Raw genomic sequence first — 27,820 nt, forward strand, 5'->3', positions numbered from 1 at the left:
GGCGTCGTCGCCGCCTCCAAGAAAGACAAAAGGGACCCGGGGGCTGGAAGGGGAAAAGTTTTCTGCTAGGCTCCAGACAGATCCCCACCGAACCTCACGCTCCAAGCGCGGAAGAGGCGGGCTGGGGGCTGGGGGGTGGGGGCTGGGAGCGGGGGGCTGGGAGCTGGGGGCTGGGGCGGGGGGCTGGGAGCTGGGGGCTGGGGCGGGGGGCGGGGCTGGCTTCCAGGCGCGTCACAGCACGATCCGGACCCGGGTCCGAGCCAAGCTCGCCGCCGCCCACCGCCCGTGGGAACTCCCCCCGCTCTGCTGCCCCTGCTTTCGCAGCCCGCCTCCTCCTTGATGATGCAGACAAGATCCGCTCTTCCCCCTCCCAGGTCCCCAGTCCCCCAACGGGTGACCCGGCCGCAAAGTTACACTTCTGGAGCCGGGATTACCACAGACAAAATCTATCTGTGGGAACAAAATACCCGCTTTCAGGAGCTCTTCTCTGGGCTGGAAGGCCAGAAGGTGGAAACGGACACACCCACCCGTGGGGCGCGCCTCTTGCTGTGGTGGAGCCCCGGGTCCCAGAGCCGAGGTCGGCGCCCCGCCAGTCCTCTGGAGCAATAGGGGAGCCCTTGCGGATTCCCGGTTTTCCTGGAGCAGGCGCTACGGCCCCACGCCCCTCAGACTCTTTCCTATCAGACGCCGCCTGGGCGGGTCGGGGTCCCCCTGGCGGGCTGCTCGGGCGCTGCGCGAGCGGAGCCAAACTGCTCCCACCTGACACTGCGGACGCCCCCTCTGTCTACACCGCCCTAGGGCGTCTAACAGGTCAGTCGCAGGTCGGCCTCCGAAGGGGCTCTGAGAGATGGCTAGGGGGTGAGGGTTATGGGCAGGAAGCCTTGATAAGGGCGAACCAGATGGCTGAAAGCTTTGATGAAAGGTGCTGACGTTGAACTGCAAACATCAAAGTCAGTGAGGGGTACAGGTTACTCCTCCTTGCTCCCAAACGTCCAGTGAGTGATTGCCCTATTCATAGAGTAAAACGATATGGTAATTACCTCCAATCTGGCAGTGGCAGAGTGGTGATTTTATTATATGCAGGTCAATTCAGTAAATAAAGGTTCGTGTAAAACTCTGGGTTACTAGATATTCCAGCCATGACACTGGCATGTGCTGAGCACATCAGCTGCAGCACTGGGAGTGAGGTACGCCCTGTGTGCATCCTGAATATGTTTTAGGGGACGGACTAGAAAGCAAGTATGGGGTTCCCAGGAAGTATATTTGTGTATTTGACATGGGAGGAAAGGGGGAGTGTGGAGAGGGATTCCATGTAACAACTCCACATTTCGGAATTCAGACATAGCAATGAGGAGAGAGACTATAGAAATTGGAGATTTGTGGTTCAATCTTCCCGTCTTAAAGAGTTTGGAGATTGGGCACTTTTAGTAAAAAATTCACAACCAACATGTTAAAAAAACAAAAACAAAAACAAAAACTGAAGGAGTAGGCAGAGAGGTGAAGAAATAAGCCACACCAATAAACCACTTGTAGTTTCGTTTTTACGCCACCTGCAACTAGTAGTAGTCTTTAGCCCACAGCCCCTTGCTTAATTCTCTTGGTTTTCTTACACGTTTTTCAAGGCACCCCGCCAAAGGAGTGTGATTTCACTGGGACTTTCTTCTAGTTGTAGTCTCTATATATTTATGAAACCACATTTTACTATAGAGCTCTTGAGAGTAGACATCTCTTGGTCATGTTCACTAGCTTTCTGGAGAATGAATATCAGGTTCATAGTGTCCATAGAATCATCAAACATGACATTGCGTGTAATACAAGTGGTGAAACATTTAAAATGGTCATCTAACCATTTTACACATTGGGTACCTGAGCCTTCCTTCCTCAAAGAGGAAGTGATAAGGGCTATGAAAGAAAAAATAATCCCTTTCTTATGGCCACAGGTATTGATGATCCTTCATTCCTGAAGTCAGATTTCAGTGATTCAGCCAAAAAAGAAGAAGAAGCAGAGATGGACTACATGAGACCACCAAAAAAGAATTATTTACATTTCTTTTAAAAATAATTATTATCTGTCTCAGATAAGACTGAGATTAAATGTTTTATAAAGAGTTATCTACAATTCAGTAGACTAAGCAACTCCCAAGATAATAGTTATAAATCCTTTCCTGGCATTGAGTGCTCAGGGCAAGCTCAGGTAAATTATTTAATCTTTGCTAATGGCCAGTGTCTCTCCATCTGGGGAAAAAAAAAAAAAGTCCAGTAAGTACAACATGCTGATAATGGATTTTGAATTTAGCTCCATATCTGCCTTTGAAGTAATGGATGGGACTTCTCACCATCAGGCTGCATGGCACTTCACACATAATATTTTTGCACTGTCCTTATGAGATTTGTAAATTTCCACTAGAATAAGCCCATCTTATAAGAAAGAGTGCACAGTGGGAAGAGAGCACTCATCTCTGTAATTCAAGTTCAACTACCTACAAACACTACTAACAGAGGAACTTTGAACCTCATTTCTCCCATTCCTTAAGTAGGAACAAAGTTTTTGTGCAAATTGAATGAAACAACACATATAAGACTCTTCACAGCTGTGACATAGATTCTCAATACATGTTTAAACACACACACACACACACACACACACACACACACACACACACACCAAACTTGTTTTAATGTTATTTAACATAGTAAAAAAGAAGACTCTTCCTTTGGAATCAAGAATTAACTTGAGAAAATTTTTGAAATATGAAGATCTACATTTTCATTGCTGGTATACTATAAATGGAAGCCCAATGGATGGCAACAAATTTTTAGTAAATTCATTTTGAAAATATACACTGGAATAAAAAGAGTAAGTATTTTAAGTAGATCATGTAACAAGGCTAAGAAATGGAGTGTTGGAAAGTTTGTGTGATATACCCATTTTCTTTTTCCGTAAATGCAGCCCATAGCATCTCCAGACTTGAGAAGAGGTCCTCAGTCAAAAATAACTTTTTTTAATCTTCAATGGAAAACAAATGCAATTGTTTGCTAGATTCTCATCTGAATTATTTCACTCCAGCTGTGAAATAGATTGATAGTCTCAAGGCCCCCAAGGTATCTCTGCTGGAAGCCATAGTTGCTGTTTCAAAGTAAGGGGTAAAAAAAGGACAAAGTCAATTAAAGAAAATGAGCTATCTGATTTTATCTTTAAAATTTGGAATTAGGCAGAAGGAATACAGGGGAAAGAAAAAGGTAGCAGAAATACATTTACAAATAAATCTTTAAGGTCATTTTTATTTCACCATGATTTTGAATACCACTCTAGCACATTTTTTTAATTTTTCTTTCTCATTATGGGCAATTGGCTGATAGTTCAGCATATTTAGCAGGAGAAAGATGCTGCTAATTTCATTAAACATGCAAGTGAGAGTACTAACTCCTCTCAAATAGAGGTTTCATAACTTTACAGCAGATACTATTACTTAAATATTTTATAAATTCTGTATTAAGCCCCTTATCTGATGATAATCTGATTAGATTATTTTTCCCTGAGGAACACTAACAGCATATAGATTCAAAATGTCTTTCTTCTAAAGTCCCAATTCTTTCCTTTGTACAGATTTGTACCAAATGTGGGGAAGGATCACTTTATGACTGCTGGCAATCCAGGAAGTACTTTCTCAAAAAAGTTTCTGACTGTGTGTTTTGTTACAAGAATCTTCCCACAGAAGATGGTAGATTTTGCTGAAATAGTGGAAAAGATGGTAATGGTAACCTACCTGTTCCACTGTCCATGGTACTGAACCATTTGGGCCTCAGTGCCTGGCTACTCAAAGTGTGGTCTGAGGATGGGAAACATTGGCATCACTGGAGGTTGTTAGAATAGCAGGATCTTGGGCTCCAGTCCAAACCTACTGAACCATACTCTGCAATTAACGACATCCTTAAATGATCCATCGGCTTATGAAAATTTGAGAAATGCTGCACTAGGACACAGTTCACATTATCTTGTAACTATCCTGGTGCTTTGCTTATATTATCCCTCATTTCAGTCCCTTCCTGAGGCACAGCCCAAATGCTGCCTTTTAAGCTATGTTTTATTTGTTGATGGGAGTGTGGTATTACACAGACATCATACCTTTGGAATCAAGCAACTAGGTTAAAATCTCAACTTGTACTGACCACTCTGAGCTTCATTGTCCTCATTCATGAAGTGTCAGTCATTATAGTATGTCCTTATAATGCCATTTTAAGAATTCAGTGATAATAAAATAGTATTTGTAAAGCACTTAGCCTGGCAGGTAGCAAATGTTCAACAAGTCTTTCAATCACCTTGTGAGTGCTACATCCTTTACCAAACAGGGGGGCCCTCTCAGTATCACACTCTTGGACATGGTGAAAATTTATTGTAAAACAATTTAATCTTTAATTTCTGCTCAATAAAATCACAGTACAACCACATTAAATTAGTTAATAAAGTACGATTTTAATACCTAACAAATCTTCTTTTGGTATTCTGTGTCTCCACCCATGATTATGACCTAGAGGAAAGAAGGATATGTTCTTTCTTGACAATTGTGTGAGACTGTTCTTATTAAATTAAAGCAAGATGACTTGTTATTTTGAATTGTAAAAATGTTTATAAATATCTGGATGCCTTAATTCTACTACCAACAAAAATCCATACACGTGTACGGCTGACATTGTAAACAGTAACCATTTACACTTATGTATAGTCTCTAATTAAGCCACAATGTTGGTTTAAAAAAATGGAATGCAGTTTAAGATCTTTTTTAAATGTTTATTTATTTCTGAGACAGAGAGAGAGACAGAGCATGAGTGGGGGAGGGGCAGAGAGAGATGGAGGCACAGAATCCAAAGCAGGCTCCAGACTCTGGGCTGTCAGCACAGAGTCTGACATGGGGCTCGAACTCACAAACCGTGAGATCATGACCTGAGCTAAAGTCAGTCGCTCAACTGACTGAACCACCCAGGCGCCCCTGGAATGCAGTTTAAATTGTGCTGTTTAGGATCCCTGGGAATACCCTTTCACACACTTATTTTAAAACATGAGAAAATGTTGACACATTCATTTTTCACAAGAAATGTCAAATCTGATAGTCTGTTCTGTTACAATAGTCATTTCATGAGTTTTGACACTTGGAATCACTGTTCATTGTGCCACTGCTGATCTGAAAACACCTATAAGGTGTTTCTTCTATAAGGGAATGAGCTATAATGAACTTGAGCAGGCCAAATCTTCTTTTAGGCATGATCTTCATTTCTTTAACTTATTGGAAAAAAAGGCTTTGAAATACTTGACATATCATTCCTTTTGGCTCCCTCATTTTTTACTTTATGAACACAAGTTAAGTGCCTGTCTCAGGATCATATAACTAGAGAGTGGTAAGGGCATGACTAGAACTTGGGTCATTTTATTCCTACTTCAGAGTCTATTCAATATTCACTCACATAAAACATGATTCATGTTGGGCTGCCTTAAAGTCAGCTTTAAAGTGATTGTTTGAAAGATTTTAGCATATCCCTGGAAGTAAATGCATTTCCCCAGCTTTACCACATGCCCACACCTAAGGAAACAGGCTTATAATGAAATGTGAATAGAAATTCAGTTTTAGATTGTTCATTCATTAATTCAGAAAGCATTCACATAATGTATTGGACATTATATTCATTTAAAGCCATATAAAAATGAATGATTCAGAGCCCTTTCCCTCATATTTATTGTGGTCTGGTGTGTTTTTGAACTTTCATAAGAATACAATTGCCATATGAAAAGTGCCCTAATAGGGGTACAAAATGATATAAAGTAGGGTTGTCAGAAATCCTTTGGAGAGCTATAGCTCAAAGGAGATTTCAAAGACATGGGGAGGCCAGATCTTGGTCTTAAAAGAGGAAGAAGCTTCAAAGTGTGGACAGGGGAAACAGAATTCAAAGAAACAGAATTTCTGTGTGTGCAATTTCCAGAGGAGAAAACAGTATGGTACATTCAGAGGAGTGTAGGTAAAGCCAATATGGCAGGAGTGTGGAAATAAGCCAGAGCTATAGAAAGGAATTTGGAGAGAGAGATAGGGACCACCTCACAGAGGGCCTTGCATCCCAGGTTAAGGAGTTCAGATTTTATCCTGGAAAAATTAGGGAACGTTAGAATATTCCTTTGGCAGAAGTGTCAGAGGTTACATGTAAGGGGTGAGAAACTCAGAAGCAGACAGGCAAAAACGTTAGAAGATTTTTGTAATAGCCCAGGTGAGGGAAGATGATGGGCTGATTTAGGACATTGGAAGTGATGATGAATTGGAAAAATTCAGAAAACACATATTTTTATTTACACTCTCTAGCACTGGTATTCAATGAGCAGAGCAATGCATACTTTTCTATTCATTCTTCTCCTGCTAAATAAGAAATGAAGACTAAGGGCTCATCGGCGGTTTCCACCATGGTATAATTCTGTGTCCTCAAAAATATCTGATCCATTAAAGAGTTAAAATTCAGGTATATATTGGCGCACTTGGGTGGCTCATCAGTTGTGTCTGACTTCAACTCAGGTCATGATCTCCCGGCTTGTGAATTCAAGCCCCATGTCGGCTCTATGCTGACAGTTCAGAGACTGGAGCCTACTTCAGATTCTGTGTCTCCCTCTCTCATTCTGTCTCTCTCTCTCTCTCTCTCTCTCTCTCAAAAAATATAAACATTAAAAAAAATCAGGTATATATAAAAGCAATGGTTTGCATTAGTATCCATAGCAACAATACCATAGCGAACCTTCATATAGTACTCACTATGAAGTAGGCATAATTCTAAGCATTCTGAGGGAAGTGAAGTGATTTACACAAGTTAGTAAGCAGAGCCACTGGGCTTATGAGCCATGCAAGCTGATGCCCGAATCTGAGCTCTCAAGAACTGTTAGCTGCTTTTCAGTAAAAACTGGAAAGCACCTCTGGGCTCATCAGTAGGAGCAGTCAAATTATGATATGTTCACGCAACGGAATACCATGCAGCGCTAAACAGAAAAGATCCATATCCAGTGATATGGGTAGATTTCAAAGAGATACTGTTAAGTGAAAAAAGAAGGTGTAGACCATCTTGTATAGTGTGATCCCATCTTTGTGAAAGTGTGTGTGTGTGTGTGTGTGTGCGCGCGTGTGTGTAAGACAAGAAGGGATACACATTTTTATTTTATACAATTTCGTTCCTTTATTTTTTAAATAATGACATTGTATTAATTTTTATAGTAAAATTTAAAAACTAACAATAACAATCTTGAAGACTTTTCTCTGTAACCGTGGACCTAGAAACAGATGGATCTTACTGATAAATTACAGACTTAGGAAGTTCACGTTCATATTTTCAGACTTTTCTTCAAACTTGGCATATACACACAGCAAATTTAGATTTAAATACCAGATTTGACCTTATAATTTGTCAGCTAAAATACAGAATTTTTCGAATCTTTACTGGAGATGTGCAATTTTTTGAGAGAGAGAGAGAGCATGCGTGAGCACTAGTGGGGGAGAAGGGCAGATGAAGAGAGAGAGAGAAAGAATCTTAAGCAAGGCCCCCACTGAGCAACTCTTAAATGATTTAAAAAATAGAAAGTGATACATTATTGCTATTAGAGAAATTAACCTTATTAAATGGACTTCTGCTTAATTCAGCATTCCTTTCCTATTGACAAAATAAATCCTCATTCCTCAAATGCATGTCAAATCAGCTCTTTTGTTTTCCTGTGGGCTTCTTCATTAATTATTTAAACAAAGGTTGGCATGGGCCAACCAAAAGATCTGAGAACAAAGTTTTCACAATGTTTACCCAAATATACCCATGAACCTCTTTTACAAGGTTTTATAAAGTGTAGAGTGTACTAGTAGATTTTCCTTCACAGATTGACCAGTTACCCAATAGAAGATTTGAAATTACTTTTTTAGCCTTGAAAGAAAAGATACACTTGGAATGTTGGAGCTCAAAGAGTTTAACTTGCCCAGAAACTGACCCAACAAATATTATTAGGCCTAGGACAAGGACAGGTCTCCTGTCTTGTTGCTCAGTACCCTCCTATGTAAAAATATTCTCTTGTAAATGGTTACAGTGAGGATACAGGTGCTTTGCCAGGGACTTTTGCAAATCAAGAGATTAATGAAGGCCAGCCTACTGGATCAGCAATGTTACTGGATGATTGAGTAAAGATGCTTTATTGAGATGTAAAGATGGCCTGTAGGAAAATGTGAAAAATCGCAGGGACTTTAAAGACAAAATACAATATAGCAAAGAAATTCTGACTTCCCACCTAATGATTTGACTCATGCCCCAGTTCGTGGCACAGTAGATATAAAGGTAAAAACCCACTTTCCTCAGCAAAAGGAATATTTTGATGAAATTGTTTCTGAATCCCTTGCAAAATTAAGAACATTGAGGGGCTCCTGGGTGGCTCAGGTGGGTAAGCCACAGACTTTTGATTTCAGCTCAGGTCATGATCTCACAGTTCATGAGATCGGGCTCCATGTCAGGTTCTGCACGGTCAGTGTGGAGCCTGCTCAGGATTCTCTTTCTGCTCCTCTCCTCTAGCACTCTATCTCTTTCTCTCTCTCTCTCAGAAGCTAAGCAACATTGAGAGGAGCCACTCAGGTTTGAGAACATATGAAATATGAATTAATTACCGAAAACCAGTAGGTATCTGGTTGTCCTCTTATTTCTTCCCTACAGTTTCACAGTCAAAGGAACCTACTAGATCCAGAAAGGGCAAAGGATTGACAGTCGAGCACATTCTGATGAATTGTACCCTTAGGGAAAAAAAGAAGAAAACCAAGAAGGCCTCTGATACCATCTATGGGAAGGTCAGAAACTATAAATTTGTGATAACAACTGTTTGTTCTTTTATTCAATATATTTCTCATGAGTTCCTACTACTAGGAGCCAGGCTTTGTTCTGGGCCAACCGTCTGCACCATTAATGATTTGGATCCCACAGGGGGCAGAAAGTCATTGTAGACAAAGAATAGCAACAGGAAACGGTAAGTTCTGTAAAGAACATAAAGCAGGGGAAGAGGCTGAGAGTGATCCAGTGGAGGACCGTGGCTTTATGTAGAGGTGTCAGTGAGGTCCTCTCTGGGAGCAGATACTTGAGGGGAATATATAAAGGGGATAAGGCAGAGCCTTGACAATATGTGCAGCAGAGGCAGACCAGGTTGAGGGGGCAGCAAATGCAGGAAAACTCTGAGATGGAATATTTTGGGTGTGTTTGGGGACCAACCAGAGGCCAGGATGGCCAGGCAGATGAGGGAGAGGGTGAATGGTGACAGATGAGAGAGGAGAGGAGTCTGGGACTGAGTGTCCAGGGCTCTATAGGACTCAAGCTGCAAATCACACCATTTAAAGTTGTACCCTTATCTCCTATAACAAGCACAATGATAGAAATTGTGACTTGAGGGGCTCTTGACTGGCTCAATCAGTGGAGCATGTGACTCTTGATCTCAGGGTCATGAGTTCAAGTCCCATGTTGGGTGTGGAGCCTACTAAATATATATATATATATATATATATATATATATATATATATATATATAAAATTAAAAAGAGAAATTGAAATTTTATTTCTGGACACCCATTTCAAACTATTAAAATGCCAAAATTAATAACCCGAATAAATAAAACAAAAACATACGTGCAGGTGCTTAGGTTCTGGAGGGTCCTTGTCCTCTGCTCGGTTTGAACAATTGCACCTACACAGAAAAAACTGGTAGCCAAGCAGGGAGCCCAGTATCAGCTTTACAATGGCTATGCAAATACGTTAAGCAAATTCCAAAATGAAGAGCTGTCTAATGAAAGGTGAACTGGAAACACTGCTATAGGCTGAGTCATTCTACTCCCTCTCTCTTCGTCACTGGGCCCTCTGTGTCAGGCAGTTGAGCTAGAGCACAGCACTGGCCTTTTTTTTTTTTTTTAAATTTTTTTTTCAACGTTTAATTATTTTTGAGACAGAGAGAGACAGAGCATGAATGGGGGAGGGTCAGAGAGAGGGAGACACAGAATCTGAAACATGGTCCAGGCTCTGAGCTGTCAGCACAGAGCCCATCGCGGGGCTCAAACTCACGGACCGTGAGATCATGACCTGAGCCAAAGTCGGCTGCTTAACCGACTGAGCCACCCAGGCGCGCCAGCACTGGCCTTTTTAACTGAGAAGGAGTCAAACATTTCAAAGATAAAGGGATGTAGATCAGAGATCCAGAGATCTCTTTAACACAGAGATCCCAAAGGGAGTCGGGAGAGAGTCAAGAAGTATGTACTCCAACACTTTCCTCTTGGCTTTTTGCCCACAGAAACGCTAGGAGATGGGAACACACATGATCACACTTACATGTGGAAGCTAGGAAAAACAAAAAAAACAACCTCATGGATATAGAGAACAGACTGGTGGTTGTGGAAGTAGGGGATGGGGTTTGGGACAAATGGGTACAGGAGGTCAAAAGGTGCAAACTCCCAGTTATGGAGAAAATAAGTCATGGGACTGTAGTTAATACTGTATCACGTATTTGAAAGTTACTAAAAGTAGAACTTAAAAATTCTCACCACAAGAAGAAAAGCTTGTAACTATGTGTGGTGGTGAGTGTTTAGATTTATGGTGGTGATCATTCTGAGATACAAATTCGAATCATTATGTTGTCCACCTGAAACTAATACAATGTTATATTATTCAGTTATACCTCAAAAAAAGCAAACAGAAAAGAAACACGGGAAAAATGAAAGATGTTTTGACTTCCTCTAACATTATAGTTTTTAAACAATTATAAACCAAAAATAGTTAAGCTTTATCATAATAATCCTTTTTGCTGAGGCTCCTTAATTTAAAAAAAAAAAAAAAAAAGGCTCTACGACTTTCAGAACAAAGACACGTCTGTTCCAGGTGAGCCTCTCTAGAGTAGCATATGCTTTCTCTACTGCTTACAGAAACCGTGAATTTCATTCAAAATAAAGATCAACTCCTCAAAATGTTTAATTTCTAGCTCAGTAAGCATGAAGACCTCAGACACACCAGAATGATAAGTTCTGAAAAAGAAAATTTCATAGTCTTTAAAAAAATTTTTTTTAACATTTATTTATTTTTGAGAGACAGAGAGACAGAGTGTGAGCAGGGAGGGGCAGAGAGAGAGGGAGACAGAATTAGAAGCAGGCTTCAGGCTCTGAGCTGTCAGCACAGAGCCCCCTGCGGGGCCCGAACTCAAGGACCTCGAGATCATGACCTGAGCCAAAGTTGAGTGCTTAACTGACGGAGCCACCCAGGTGCCCCCAAAATTTCAGTCTGCAACGACTGTCACTCTAACTGTAGCTAGATTGTCCTTTTCTTGAGTTGGCATTAGCACTGGTGTTGAGAGCCCTTTTGATTGGAGGTAATTTGCAATCCTAAATATGAGAACTGGTGGTTCCTAGTGGCAGAGGTGAAGTTTTATTTATAGTAAGAAAAGTCATAAAGTGAAGAGGTTTCAATTCAAAACCACTTAAATTGTGAGTCACACTTGAGTTTTAAGATATGATAAGTAAAACCGTCAGCCGAAATCATTTTAATGGGCTTTTTACTCATCAAGCCTTAATATCTTTATTCATTAACACAGCTCCTTAAAAAAAATAGCTCCTTGACTTGAATTGACCCCCTCTTTCTTTCATAAAACCACCATATTAATTTTTAATGAAGGAATTTTCTTGCCTAAAAACTTCAGTGGCTGCCCATCACAACAAGATAAATGCAAACTATTCAGCTTGTCTTAACAGCCTGGTTTGTTTCTGACCTCTCTAGACTTATCTATAACCCCTCTCATGGCACGAATAGAAACTGCTTTATCTGGATGTCCTAACATTCAACTGGGGAGTAGGACAAAATCCTTGACCCTTGATAGACGTTGAGAGTTTTCTAGTTCCAAACAGGAGAACCTGTTTTTCTGTTTTTCCTTCTTGAGCTCCCTATGTTCATATATGAAACCAGGCAGTCTGACTTCTTTTGTACCACTTGGGGACAGCTGACGTATTTTCACTTCCTCACTGTGAGGAGGGGCTTCGAAGGTCAGTTTCTATGTTTCCCCCTTCAGTAAACATGTGCCACGGGCCTGCCGCATGCCAGGCACGAAGGACTCGCAAGCATTCTGAATGCCCCTGTCTCTGAGGGGGCTTCAGGAGATGTGGATGCTCTCTCTATCCCCACCTCCCCCAGACCAATCTCATTCATAGTTTTGCCTAAGGCTGCCCTAGCCTAAGGAATTCTTATTTGCCAACACAATACAGTTCTATCTGGACTCACCCAACTCTTCCTGTTTTATCCAAACCATTCAGCTCAGCATAAGGAACACCTTCCTGGACAGGAGAAGCTGAGGAGTTGTTTCCACAGCTCTCTGACAGGAAATGCCTCGCTGGATGGAAGCATCTGCTTGATTGAAGACAAAAAGAGATTACAAGTTTTGATACTTCCTTTTTCATGCCTAGGCCCCTTCTCCTAACACTTCTCTCCCTTGAGGGGAGCCCTCTGGCACGCTGCCTCCACCTCCATGCAGGCAGCTAATTGCCTCCCTGTTCTCTTCAGGCTTCTTTCAAATCCCACCCCCCCCCCCCCCACACACAACAAAATCCAATTCAATTCAGCATTTTTTTAATCAAGTACTTAATAACTATTGGGCCACTCGATCATTGCCCCACCTTAAGACGTTTAGAGCAAATTGACTGATTAATTGTATGGAAAACTATTCACATCCCAGATTTAGATCAATGAAACATCCTTTCTTCCTCCATTTTTATACAATTCTGTCCTTCAAGTATAAACAAGTTGTGTTGAAATTTTGATAGGGGAGATAGAGGGGGTGAGTTAGGCACAGTGAGGGCCAGTGTCCTGAAATAGCAGAGGAAAATGTCCCAGGCCAAAGTAAATCTTTCTTTCTTCCTTTCCTTCTTTCCTTCCTTCCTTTCTTCCTTCCTTCCTTCCTTCCTTCCTTCCTTCCTTCCTTCTTTGAAGAATATGTATAATGGGGAAGGGATGACATCAGGAGGAACGGATTGCCCATCAGGCCCAGGGGAAGTTAGAAGCCAGTGTCTCTGGAAAAAATGTTTAAGCACAAAACATTAAGAGAATAAAGTTAGATTACAAATTAGATTCCAGGGGTGCCTGGGTGGCTCAACTGGTTAAGCATCTGACTCTTGATCTCGACTCAGGGCATGATCTCATGATTCATGGGTTCAAGCCCCGCATTGGGCTCTGTGCTGACAGCAGAGGCTTGGGATTCTCTCTCTCCCTTTCTCTCTGCCCCTCCCCTGCTCACACTTGCTTTTTCTCTCTCTCTCTTTCTCTCTCAAAAATAAATAGGTAAATAAACGTAAAAAATAACAAAAAAATAATTAGATTCCAGGGTTTGGGCGGTGTGCAAAGAGACGGGTGGATAGAGATATATGTGTAGGAAAGGTGCTGGGAAGAAAATAACCAAATGTTAGCCATTGTCCTTACTGGTTGGAGTGGTTAGGGGGGGAATCTTGTTTCCTGTGTATTACCAAGTTTTGTACAGTGAACATTTGTTACTCTGTAATGAGAAAAATAAATTGTTAGTAAGAAACAAAACCCAGAAATATTTTCCATGCTGAGGGTTTCCTGCTGCCTTGGGGGGGGGGGGGGTCTAGCAGGAACCTCTTTCAGGGGACTTATTGGGGTAAAAAAGGTGCCCTTGTCTCTGTGTCAGTGATTTCTCCTCCAGTGGCACCTCTGTTCTGTTATTTCTTGTTCACAGCCACTTGTCAATATTTGTAGCCTCTAGCCCACCCAGCTCACACCGTGCACCTTATCCTTTGCCCTTGGGACTAAGCACTCATAGTCTAACCCCAAGGAGAGAAGATGGGAGCAGTGTAAGAATCTGGACAATCCTGGAGAACTGGGGCTGTACGATACATTTAGCTTTGCTACAGAATTACAGACATGCCTTTTATTATTTAATGATTTCTTCACCCATACATCTGTGTGTTATTTTTATGCTGTTTCAGACAAAAGTCCCGTGTGACTGGAAAACATCCTCTCCATTCTCTTGGCGATGACTTACAATATGGGTAGTTCACTTAAGATCCTGAGTTGTGGAGATTTGGGGCTGACCTGAGGGACCTCAGGGAGAAGGTCTGAGCTTTCAGTGAAATGAAATCTTTTGTAAGTTAAAAGGCTATTTGAAAACGATTCTAAGATAATGCATCCCTGAAATTGCATTCTATACCAGATCCAATATAAAATTATGCCAAAAACCCAAAAGTACATTAAAAAATCAATGAAAATAATCACAGAAGTAATTAAATTCTATCATCATCTCCACAAAGTTAAGTCGTTTTCTAGAAGTTTCTTAAAATTACTGATTTGACTCCATTCTAGAAGAGTCATGTTTTGTTCCTAGTAATTTTGAATCAAGGCCACCCAATATGGTCTGGATTTTCTAGGTTCACCAGCTATGTGCTTACCAAAACACAGTCAACATTTTCTTTTATACATTATAGATAAAGCCTCTGATAATTTTATAAAATTTTAATGATATTTGTTACTGCTACTTTTCAAGAAAGCTATTTAGCTTCTTACTGTAGGTCCAAAGCAGTCAAAAACCGATTAGAATATTGAGTTCTATATGAAACTTACAATACAATGGAATATTGGGTTAAATAATTTTCCTTTGTTTCTTTTAACAATAGAATCTCACTTTTTATGCTATCATTAAAGACAAAAAAATGTGTACATTTCCAATATTCTGGAAGTCCATCAAGACAATATGGTGTTTCATATTTAAAAAAAAAAAAAAAGAGAAATCCTTGAATAAACAAGAACACACTATGGTTTGCAGAGCCTCTGAAATGAGTTTTAAAGCTATTAACTTTAATTATAAATGTGATTGTAAGATATTACAATTAAAATAGCCCAATTCTTAGCTAAAATTAATTGAAACTGATGCTTAATGCACAGGTTGTTTAGCAATTACATTTTTATGTTTTCACATTAATTTTCCAAAGCTACTGCTCAGCTTATTCATGGTAGCCAAAAAACAGCTCATTATGAACCCAAAACATTTTTTCTGCGGTTTGTAAGCAACATCTTGGTGGGGAAAAATAAGACTCTAAATCTCTGGTCCATAGCCATTTTATTTTCTTTGTTGTTATTTACTAGACACAGGTCATTTGAGAATCTGGTAAAAAACAAAACAAAACAAAAAAACTATAGCTCCTCATCCCAAAAAAAAGACTAACACCAGGGTGCCTGGGTGGCTCAGTTGGTTAAGCTTCCAACTTTGGCTCAGGTCAAGACCTCACAGCTTGTGAGTTTGAGCCCCGAATCGGGTCCTGGGCTGACAACTGAGAGCCTGGAATCTGCTTCAGATTCTGGGTCACCCTCTCTCTCTGCTCCTCCCCTGCTTGTGCTCTTTCTCTCTCTCTCTCAAAAATAAACATTAAAAAATTATAGAAAAATACTAATGCCATCACATCTACAATTTTTTCCTGTGCTTGTAGAGAATTCAGTATTGGCCTGGCATCCTTTCAGACTACCCAATTATTCATAAGCCTGAGGTTAAGCATCCCTGTCCAAAGACGAGGTCAATGTTCATGTTAAGGTCAAGAGACATGTCTGTGCTTTTGCTTTGTGGGAACTCTATTTCCCTGCCAAGTTTAGTCTACTGATAGAATAACAGGAACAGTTTATGAATATCTGAAACTTATTGAACTGAATTTACAAATGTGTCAGGGTGTAGGAAGCACGTAATTACACCTTTTAGTATTTATTTCATCCAGTTAGCAGGGTTAGAGAAAGTAGAGAAGACATAGTGAAATGTCATCCTGTGGCCATTTATTTTCTGGAAAGCTTTCAAAGAGCATGTTTCAATGTGCCTAACAGCCTGTTACCTTAACAACAAACTTCCCACTCACAAGGGCTGCCATGATGCACTGATGTCATCCTGCATCAATTCCAAGACATCCTCCAGGTCTTTGCTCGTGGACAAATGTCACAAATATGCACAGAGTGTATATTCACTACAAATATCACTCTATCGCCTATGCAATGGAACGTACTGCACTGGAATATCCTCATTCACTTGTATATAATTTAAATGTTATTGGGATGTTTAAGTTGGAGTGGGCTTCATTTAATTTTGAGGCAAGTTAAGCCTGATTATGCTCCATTTCTCATTCAACAAATCTCTGTAGGTTCTTAAATGAGAGAAAACAACAAAGCAACCAACCACTAAAACCTGAACTGAAAACAATAAGTAAAACTGGGCCTTCCTACTGTGTCTTTATTTAAAAGTCATTCATGTTTGACCATTTTGCATTGTCCATAGAATAGTCTCAGTTGTCAATTAGCTAAAGAATTCTGATGTCATGTGTTGTGTTAAAAGCAAGATAAAGTAATAGACCATATTGGTTATTATCATGCATCTTCCTTCCTTCCTTCCTTCCCTCCTTTCTTTCTTTCTTTCTTTCTTTCTTTCCAGAAAATGTCAAGTGATATCATTTGTCAAATAATAAACATTAATGCTGAGAGTTTATGGACCCTAATGTCAATAAGGCTCAATCATTAGAGGCACTTAAAATCTTATATGGCCCAAGTGTATTGGAAACATTTTAAAGCTTCCGACATCATATTTTGCTTCCAGACAGATGTCACTCAAAGATGACACACCTTGTCTGGCGGTCTGACTCCATCAGGGAAATTAAACATCAAGAGAAAAAAAAAAAAAAGGGTTCAACAAGACACACAACTTGAAGCAGTATAACCTTGAACTTTATCATAAAGGATGCCAGACAGCTGAATTCAATAGCAGAAAACCTTACACAAAGGTATTTGCTAAAAACAAATAAAACAAACAAACAAAAACGAACAAAACAAACACAAAAATAAAAAACAAAAAAAAAATAAAGTCTCAAAATGATATAAATATAAATATGATCAGAATATCAAATTGAATCAGATGTAATAATTTCTTCCTTAAGAGTTTCCAAAAAACTTTTAGGGAATTAAAAGATGAGATTTTGAGAATCCATCCTGATTTTACTTCAATCCTTTTTGTGTTTACTTAATTGATTAGCATTTGTGGTAGGCAGAATAATGTCTCCTCAAAGATGTCCATGCCCCAAACCCCAGAAATGGTGAATATATTGTGTTACATAGCAATGAGGAATTAAATTGTAGATGGAATTAAGGTTGCTAATCAGCTGACCTTGACATGGGGAGATTATCCTGGATTATCCAGGTGGGCTTAATATGATCACCAGAGTTCTTTTAAGTGAAAGAGAAAGGCAAGAGACTCTGAGTCAGGGAGAAATTTGAGGATGCTATGTTACTGGCTTTAAAATGGAGGAAAGGGGCTCCAAAGTCAAGACATGTTGGAAAAGGCAAGGAAACTGAATTTCCTCCAGAGTATCCAGAAGGAACTGCCCTGACGACATCTTGATGTCATCCCAGGGAGATTCACTTTGGACTTCTGACCTCCAGAATTCGAAGATAATAAATTTATATTGTTTAAACCACTAATAGAGCAGTAATAGAAAACAAACATAGTGTTACTGAACGCATAGTATGTAACCACCTCTGCATTATAGATGGGGTACATATTGAGGCATAAGTCATGGTCTGTCAATAAGTTTTGTGGAGGTAAGATTACACATACAAAATGTCTCCTCTGCATATCATGGGGTGAGTTCCATGGGAAAACTTTTACAATATTAAGAATCCTCTGACTTTTTTTCTCAACGTTTTTTTGTTTTTTTTTTTAATTTATTTTTGGGACAAAGAGAGACAGAGCATGAACAGGGGAGGGGCAGAGAGAGAGGGAGACACAGAATCGGAAACAGGCTCCAGGCTCTGAGCCATCAGCCCAGAGCCCGACGTGGGGCTCGAACTCACAGACCGCAAGATCGTGACCTGGCTGAAGTCGGATGCTTAACCGACTGCGCCACCCAGGCGCCCCAAGAATCCTCTGACTTTTAAGGGGCTACCTGAGGAGGATAAACTTCATCATATAAACTGAGAGAAATAGAGTTAGAAATTTATAGAGAATATTTGAATTGGAAAGACCAATACCTTATGTTGAATCAGAACTAATGTCTGGACTACTGACGTTCCTTCTTCTATACCCAACCACCTGTTTCAGAAGCTAACAATGAGAAATAATTCTTAGAAGTCCTATTTTCTCAAAGAGGAGTTTGGAAAGGAGGAAGTGTGATTGTGGATTTATAAGTCCACAAGGACTCAATGCAAGCGGCAGATGGTGAATGGTGGTGGCACTGACAGTCACCACTCCCCAACTCCTGGTTTTCTTCAGGCTGGTCTTCCACTCTTGGCTGGTGCTGGTAAGCATCTAATGGCTAGTAAATGTCTGATTATAACTTACATTCAAGACTGTATGGGGCGCCTGGGTGGCGCAGTCGGTTAGGCGTCCGACTTCAGCCAGGTCACGATCTCGCGGTCCGTGAGTTCGAGCCCCGCGTCGGGCTCTGGGCTGATGGCTCAGAGCCTGGAGCCTGTTTCCGATTCTGTGTCTCCCTCTCTCTCTGCCCCTCGCCCGTTCATGCTCTGTCTCTCTCTGTCCCAAAAATAAATAAACGTTGGAAAAAAAAATTAAAAAAAAAAAAAAAAGACTGTATAGTTGAGTAACAACACTTTACACAAGCACATGTAAGTACAAACACTGCCCGAGGTGCACTTATGAAGTGGCTGGAAACCGGTCCTGTACAAAGTCCATCACAGGATTGTGTAGCAAGGTGAAAATTCCCCATCTTGCATGGAGGGGTGGAGATTTGAAAGAAGAGTGTATTACATATCCAGATTCTGACATAAGTACAAGGATGTGCTTCTCCCTCTCAAAGGGTCACAGTTTTATAGCAATTATCTTTCCCTTCTGGCACACAGAACCAAAGAATCATCAAAGAATTTGTCAGGTGTCTGGGCACAATATACAGATGTGAGGAAAAGTGATGGCAGGTGCTCTCCCAATATTAGTGTGGGTAGCTGAGTTTTTATGTGCTATGACCAGCATTTTAGAACATGAGTTTTCCAGCTTAAGAGTCAATATATGTGCATTTTAAAGCATTTATAGAACACTACCTACTGTAGCAAGATTGATTACCACATTTTCAGGTAGGAAATGACTACATTATCATAAGTACTTGCTTAGGACTACTACCCATAGCATGTGAAAATACGGTGAATTTCTCCTCTGAATGTTTCTGAATAGAAATCACTATGAGATGCCCATTTTACCTATGGCAAATACTCAAACAGAATCAGTTATCAAAAATTTTACTTCCACTTCCCTGGTATTTCCTCTACTAACTGTTATTAGTATTCCTTCTTCCTCTTTTAGACATACTGGCATGCACTAAGTTGGACCCTAGAATGTGGTATTATAAAGTGATTAAATACGGGCAAATCAGGATTCAAATCCCAGCTCTACCACTGTGTGTGACCCTAGCAATCTGAACTTCACCTGTAAAGCAGGATACTAGAAAATCTCTCACAAGTATTTTCTTGATAATTAAAGAGATAACTCATATAAAGTGCTTGATGCATTGTATTAATAAATGTTCACTTTCATTTTAATAGCTAATGCAAAGAAATCTACTGACAGAGAATGTGTTTATGTTAGTTTAGACAACCCCAGATTTAATAATGTTGGTTAAATGAATAAATGAATTAATAATTACATATCCGATTTGCTTAAGTCTATGACATGTAGTAAGAATGAGTACATTGTTCTTCATTTAGCAGGATACAAGCAGTGCTCTGTCAGGAAGATTCACTAATGGAATTGTCTCCTTGGTGGTGATTGGCTTGAGCTGAGCCGTCACATTCCCTGATGTGTTTGTCCTGGTGACAGGTCATACATATCAGAGAGTTGCTTGGTCAGGGTCCGGGCTGGACTCATCAGTCTTGGCACATTGTTGTCCCTCTCTGGAACGTACCTACCCATAAGGGGAGAGAACTCACAACCTTGGCCTCATTTCCATTCACCCTGGAGCATGACAAATGCCGCTCGTCAACTGCCTGCTGACCACTTGGCTTATCTTTGGGAACAGAAAGCCAGCTTGAGAAAAATGGCAGCTGGGAGCCCGACCCTTTGTTACTGTCAGGCCTTAGCCCATCCTCTGCAGCTCAGAGACAAAGGCGATTGGTGCTACCAAGTGTTTTTGCAAATATTATGAATCTTTTAAACGAAAAGGATTGATTGATAAATGCCATGTCCTCTTCACACTGAGCATGCAGACCACCTGTCTGCTGGTAACACATTTGCCTACTGTTAATAGGGCTTGGTTGTCCATCTTCCACTGCCTTTCTCAGAGGACCACACTAATGGTGCAATCTGAGAGGAACTGCACGGGAAGGAGGGGAACCTGGGATTTCATTCTGGATCTGCACATACTGCCCAGGTGGCTTTGAGCAAGGAGGAAGAGACTAGCATTGTTGAACGCCTTCCAGCTACCAGTCGTTGTGTAAGATGCCATGCATGCAAGTAAACTCTTTAAACCTCCTGACAACCCTGTAAGGTAGGTGTAATGACCTTCCTTTTACAGATGAAGAAATTGAATCTCAGAGAGACTATATAGCTGAGTAGGAACAGATTTGGTTCTTAATGCTGCTAATTGCAAAGCCTACTTTACTGTGTTGTCTCTGGAACTCAGTCATCTTATCCACCAAAAAGGACATGAATTAGGTGGTAGGCATCCACATTTTCCCAACAGAAAGTCACACAAGATCAAGATCCAATGACACATAAGGGCACCTGGATGGCTCAAACATCTCTTGACTTGGGCTCAGGTCAGGATCTCATGACTCATGGGTTGGAGCCCTGCATCGGGCTCTGCGTTGACAGGGCAGAGACTGTTTGGTATTCTCTCTCTACCTCTCTCCCCCCCTTCCCCACTTGCTCACACACTCTCTCTATCTCTCAAAAATAAATAAACCTAAGAAAAATCCAATGCCACAGAGATCACAGCCTTTCCTTTTCTCTTTCTTTCTTTTTTTTTTTAAGAAACATTTTCTTTAATAAAAAGTCCATGTACTATATAGAAAGGTTGCAGGATTATTCACTGAGATAGCAATGAGTTTAAATGTGTCTCCCTCCTCCCCTCTCTTCCCACTGCCAATTTTAAGCAGAGCTCAGGGCTGTGCTCCTTCGACTCACAGGATAATTGTGGCCAAATGAAAAGAAGAAGCCACTTGAAATAACAGAATTTTCCTCGTTTTTGTGAAAGCCTCACCTCCTTGATGTCATTAGGATAAGCGCAGCAGGGGTAGAGGAAAGAGGAAGTAGAGCCTGTGAAGTCAACAGAGGGAGGTGGAAAGATTTCAACAGAGAAGGAAAAGAATGGAGTTCTCTGTGCAGGATTCTGAGCACGGTGCCAGGGCAGGGCCCCAAAGAAATGGTAGTTCTGTACAGGGGTCTGGTTGTTTCCTGGCTCCACTGAGGCTGGGTCTCAAGCACAGGCTTCCGAGCCTCCATGTGGCTCGGTACACATGTACCGAGGGCTTAAAGCACAGGGTACATGGGCTTCAAGCTTGAGGATGAGCTGACCACGATGAACTAGAGATGAAGCCTTCCTCCACTTTGTCGGCACCACATACACTTCCTGGATTCTTCTGCAGCCTTAATGACTAAGGCTGAGCTTCTCACCTGTCTGACAGTATAGGAGCTGAAAGCAGATTTTCTGTGGATTTAAAATAATAAACAAATGGGATATTTCCTGCCAGCAGAGTTTATAGACTGAATCACACCTGCTCTACAGCATTGGTTGTGACTCAGACATGAGTCAAGTGCGCATGCAAACTTTATTCAAACCCATCTTCCTTTTGTTTCTAATCCCTCAGAAGGCCTCTTTTTCATGGTGTAATTTTAAAGGAATTAAATTTGAGCTACTCAAAATTCTGTATTAGATTATACTCAGCATCCACCAGAGTTGCTAACTGATCCAAGTCTATTTAACAATATAACTGCTAGTAGTCACTCATGAAACAATCATGCAGGAAGGCTTTAGGATGCACTAGATCGTTAGTTTATGCTTATGTCTTTCTATGCACATTTCAACATCTTGGATGCTTCTGAGGAAGAGACAGATCAACCAGATCGGGAAGGAACATATCACAGGCATGTGGATGGTTGTGGTCAAGTTGTTGTTGTTGTTGTTGTTGTTGTTGTTGTTGTTGTTGTTGTTTTTAAAGTTTATTTATGTTGAGAGAGAGAGAGAGAGCAGGGGAGGAGCAGAGAGAGAGGGATAGAGAGAGAGAGAGAATCCCAAGCAGGCTCCACACTGTCAGCGCAGAGCCGGACGCAGGGCTCAAACCCATGAACCATGAGATCACGACCTGAGCTGAAGTCAAGAGTCGGAGGCTTAACTGAATGAGCCACCCAGGCACCCCCGTTGTGGTCAAGTTCCAATGTGTAGCTCTCGGGCGGGAGGTAGGAGCACAGGCCTTTCCTTTACTATACAAACTTCATAACTTACACATGCATGACAAACACTCTTTGGAATGTATCAAATATACATTAAAATATTTTTAAAAGCTGAAAACCTCTAGCAGGATCCAGGTTATAAACCTAACACATCACCTGTGGCTGTCTTGGACTTTACTGAGAAAATAAACACAGTGATTATATTCCAGTTCACTAAATCTACCAGCTGCTTGTGTCTGACCTTCACTTCCTTCCCTCTCTTTTGCCTCAGTGGGAAAATTGTAGCGTCCCTCTGTATCTGAAGCCTTTCCCCTCCAGCACACCAAGGTGTCTCCCCTGTCTCAGTTTGCAACCATGCTGTAGCACCTCTCCCCACCTAAATCAACCACTAACAGCCTCCTGTGACCTCAGGTCCCCCTCAGCTATTTCTCCCTCCCCTCCCCCGCAAAACTTCTTTCTAAAAACCTGTCCATCCTCACAGCCTACATTTTCTTATCCTCCAGTTCCTTGTCAGCATACTTGGCTCCAAATCTCCACTCAATCTACTCATGCCAAGATCAGACATGTTCTCATGCTGTCAAACCCACTCACGCCATGATATTTAAAGCATAATCTCAGTCCTGGACTGTGCCAAAAGTGCAAAGAAATACATAGATCCTAAATTGAACAGCAATGAGATTTCTGCTAAACTAAAAGCCTTGCACCGCTCTTGCTCGTGAATGCATACAAGTTTTCGTGTCTGAACGGTACCTGTGATTTCATTTAAGGTGACGCTGATATTTATGGCGATAAAAAAATTAATATTGAACTTAAAAATGGCAAGATCATTGGCTGGCTGGCAGCTCCGTAGGTTAAACGTCCGACTTCGGCTCATGTCATAATCTCTCAGTGCGTGGGTTCAAGCCCCACATCAAGCTCTGTGCTGACAGCTCGGAGCCTGGAGCCTGCTTCAGATTCTGTGTCTACCTCTCACTCTGCCCCTCTCCCACTCACGCGCTCTCTCTCTTTCTCTCTCAAAAATAAATAAACATTAAACATTAAAAATGGGTTTTTTTAAATAAAAAAAATGGCAAGATCATCATTTAAAACAATAACAAACAAACAGGACCCCCTGACTCCTTGGCAAACTCACCAAGAGGAGAGAATTTGTTTTTTGTGTGCAGGCTGCACCCAGAAACACTAGGTGAGTTTGCATCTGGGCACGTTTTGTGCATGAATTAACATCTTCCTGTTCCAAAAAATTTGCTCCAAAATGTAATATATGTCATTTTAGTTCCAGCTATTTTCAAGAATAATGCTCAGATCTTTTGAGTTTAAAATGTTTCTGATTAGTTGAGTTTTAACTTACTTTCTTCAAGGAACGAGGGATGGTATCAAAGGGGAAGAAAGCACACAATAAATTGGTGCAGTTAAGTAAGTGCTTCATAATTTGAAAAAGGCTAAGAACAGATCTAAGAATAAATGTTTATATTTTGATGGTAAAGAAGCCAGTTCCAAAAATTATGCTTAAATATTATATAAATGGATACAACCATACAAAAATATAGAATGTCAAGAGTATTCCTCACATACATTTTTAACAGCAAAATTAGCCACACTTAACATACTCATACTAATGGCTTTTGCCAAATTGGGGAAGCAAAATACTAAAAACAAAACACTAAATATAAAGGCCTGGTTTCTAATCTAAAAATAAGAGGGTCAACCTATTTATCTCAAAGGTAACTTCTAACTGAAGCTGTCTACTATTCTAAGTCAATATTTTGGAATTCAACTAATCTTTCTTAACTATTATTCTGGTATTTAATAATGCTTGGTCAATCTAAAGGATAAAGAAATATTTTAAAGATCCATTTATAGTTAAAGTGTTCTGTCTTTAATCATGCAAGACTATGTTCATAAAAAAAATGTCCCAGGGGTGCCTGGTTGGCTCAGTCAGTGACGCATGTGACTCCTGATCTCAGGGTTATGAGTTCAAGCCCCACATTGGGTGTAGAGATTAGTTAAAAATAAAACCTTTAAGAAAAAAAATGTTCCAAATGTTGAGTCACATTGTATTTATTAAGTCATCCCACATCTCGTGTGTACCATAATATTTTAGCCATTCACTCATTCATTCATTCATTCATTCATTTAAATATCTATTGAGCATATATGTTATATATCCAGCACTTAAAAGACACTAATAAAAGGGAAACAGAATGCAGTTTCTTTCTTTTTGCCTTATACTCCGGTTGGGAGCAAACTATGACATGGTGTTTACCACGTGACCTATCAGTCTGAGCACTTCTTAAGTGGACTCATGTTAAGTACTGCAGTAACCCTAAGAGGTTAATACTATTGTCATTCCATGTTACAGATAAAGAAGATGAAACACAGAGAGATTAAGTAATTTGTCCTACATCACACAGCAAGTAAGTGATGGTCCAAGAAAGAAGAACATGGAAATTTTACAACGCAAAATGTTAGTGTGTCTTTGTACACTATTGGGGCAAATACAAATGAAAAGAATGGCAGAAGATAGTCATGTGAAGTGTCTTGTCAGGGATTGGTCTCCCCCCAATAGCATCTCAAAAGGAAACAGGGACTGAGGATTGGTGAGAAGTGAGGCCTGGGGACAAAAAGCCCTTGAAGCTTGCGAGGTACAGCTAGGGAGTCTCGCTTTTGGAAGGGCTGGGAGAGAAGTATCCATTGTCCTACTCCAACACCTTTCTATGTTTTAGATACCTCTAACATCCACCTATCAGAAGAATCATTTAAGAACATAGCCGACGACACTCTATTTTGACTTTTTATAAAATGCTCCACTGTTAACTACTTGTAAAACAGTTTTATTTTATATGACAATGGCTGTTCACATGGTAGTCATTGTTTGACTTTCCATCCATTATTCCATGAACATTTTCTACTGTGAACTTTTAAATGTCAGAAAAAAGTAATAGCTTTGAGATTCAACTCTATTCCGGTTTTTGTTTATCAGCAAATCACTACCACACTGCCACCTAGTGGCTCTTAGCAGCAGCCTCTGCGATTGACAGAACTTGTAATTTAAGTATCTATCTCCAGGCCAGAATTCTTTAAAATTTCTGTTTTTACATTGGTTGCTTGGAATACACAACTCATTTTAATATATAAATGATATTACGAGTAGGTGTTAGGCTTCCAGCTTGTTCACAAAACCGTCATCCCATAATGTACTTTGAATACTTTCCAGTTGAGTTGATCCATCTGTAGTCACAGTTTCATGGAATCTTCTTGTATCATGTTACATCTTCTTTCTGCTTTTACTGTTCTGATAAATCCATGAAGAGATGCCTGGCGCCCAGTCCTCCACTCCAGCCATGCTGTCTCAACGTATAGTCTGGCCTTAGGCGGAAAAGGAACCTCATGGGAGGTCATTCTCTTTTTCTTAGCCTGCTGCTGATTCCTGAAGCTGTGACTCAACCTTCAGAAGGGCCCAGCCTCTGTCCCCTGCCCCCAGCTTGGGGTGGCCCTCTGTGTATCTCCACCACCTCTGCCCTTGCTCACCCACTTGGATCCCTTCTCTGGCTTTGCCTTGCTGATGACTCAGTTGAATCCTTGTTGATGGGTTCCTGTCGGTGATCCTTATCCTGCTCTTGTGGTGCCTCTTGACCGAAGAAGTGTTCTTCCCTACTTATTTATCTTTTCCAAATATTTTAAGGGCATGAGGAATTAACACCTTGGTTGCCTGATCATAGGAAGAATGGAACACAGCAGCTTAACGAATTTCTCATTCTTCTGGTTTCCTGTGAAAGCGTCTCTCCTTGAATTGAGATTTATATATGTCTATGAGACTATTATAAGCTAAGGAGAACCCATGTTACAGTCGGAACTTTTTTCCAAATTCTATATGAAGGTGTCACGTGTATTCTAAGTATATACTTGTATATTACCACAGTAGAAACTTTCATATACTTCATTGCATTGCCAGTGCCTGGAATAGTACCTAAAACACAGTAGGTCTTCAAGAAATACTTTTAAGAATGTTCCGTAGACTCCTTCTAATTCTTCTTGGGGAGATCTCATGGACTGGCCACCAACGCATCTAACTCTGGACAGTCAACTTTCCCATCAGCATTTCAGGATTCTAGGAAAGGGTTGGACTCTGCCACTGTCTCCCTTCTCCCACTTTCCCAAGGTGGATGGCTGGTGGTAGCTGTGAACTGAAACCAAATAGTGTCTCTTAGGATTTTTCATTAGTCCATATGCATTGAATTCTTAAAATATCACAGACCAGGACTCAGAAGACTCGAACGTGTAGGCTGCTTGGTCATCTGCTGGCTGTGCAAACCAGGGCTACTACTAACTTCCTGAAGCCATTTTCTTATTTATTAACTGAGGATGATAATAATACAGGTTTATAACCTGTATTGGAAACTGCAATTCCAAAACCCTAAAAACTATGAAAATAAAATGCTTTTTCCTAGCTGGTTTTTTTTTTTTTGCATCAGAATGTGATCTGTATGGAATGAACTAATATGAATCTTTTTAAAACTTTTATTTATGCCTCTAGGATTATGAGGCCATCTCCAAGAACCACTTGGATATATTGTTTAATGTATGGTAAAGGCATCAACTTATCTTTCTAAAAACTTAAAAATTCTGAATTCCAAAATCTGGCCCCAGTTTACACACTTTAATAGGACCTATACTTGGACTCAAGCATTTCCTAAAAGGTGCTATGGATCTTTTCCTCTCTCATGAGGTCATTGTAGTTGGTAGGTGTAGTTAATGAATGTTCTCATAGTGCCTGGATGTATTAAGCGCTCAGTGAAGGTAAGCTATTACTTCTAAATTTTAACTTCTTCCCTCCTCCCAGGAAAAGTCTTTCTGGATGGACACAAGCAACTAATGCACTCTCTTCCCAGCAATGTATATTCTTCCCAGAAAACTGCCCCTTGGCACACATACACACACTTTCACGCTCACTTTCAAGGGAGCCACAAAGGCCCCCAAAGTCTATCAGGGGACGTCAGATGAGCTCTTTGGGAGCTCATCTCTATGGAATTAAGTAATATCATCTGTGTAATAAGAATCCATTTGCATAATAGATTGTTACTTTTGAATAATTTAAAATTATTTTCCAAACTATTTTATACTATAAAATAATACTATGCCTTATTTTCATAAATACAATTTTTAAGTGTTTGCAGGAATTGAAATACCACAAGATAAGTAAAAAGCATATACAGGTAAGTTACTCCCCAGTGTGGCGTAGGCAGGTAAATGAACCAATCAACTTCTTGTGGACATTACTAGTTCTATTTTTCTAGGATTCTGCTTCTATTTAACAACTTACATTCATCTGATACATACAACTTTTAAAGTGATTTCACATATGTTATCTCAACAAATCCTCATAAG

General features: G+C 40.4%; 1 long non-coding RNA gene across 1 annotated transcript; it reads left to right on the forward strand.

Annotated features, from left to right (window-relative positions):
- The first annotated feature begins 717 nt into the window (after nt 1-717).
- LOC121013473 (uncharacterized) lies at nt 718-25,959 on the forward strand. The gene is made up of 6 exons (XR_005782731.1): nt 718-810; nt 3,608-3,660; nt 8,707-8,837; nt 18,140-18,338; nt 20,292-20,531; nt 24,795-25,959. It is a non-coding gene; the product is annotated as an uncharacterized LOC121013473 (long non-coding RNA).
- Nucleotides 25,960-27,820: the final 1,861 nt, after the last annotated feature.

The sequence above is a fragment of the Herpailurus yagouaroundi genome, unplaced genomic scaffold (assembly GCF_014898765.1).
Source record: "Herpailurus yagouaroundi ecotype Mexico unplaced genomic scaffold, PumYag 198, whole genome shotgun sequence".
Taxonomy (NCBI): Eukaryota; Metazoa; Chordata; class Mammalia; order Carnivora; family Felidae; genus Herpailurus; species Herpailurus yagouaroundi.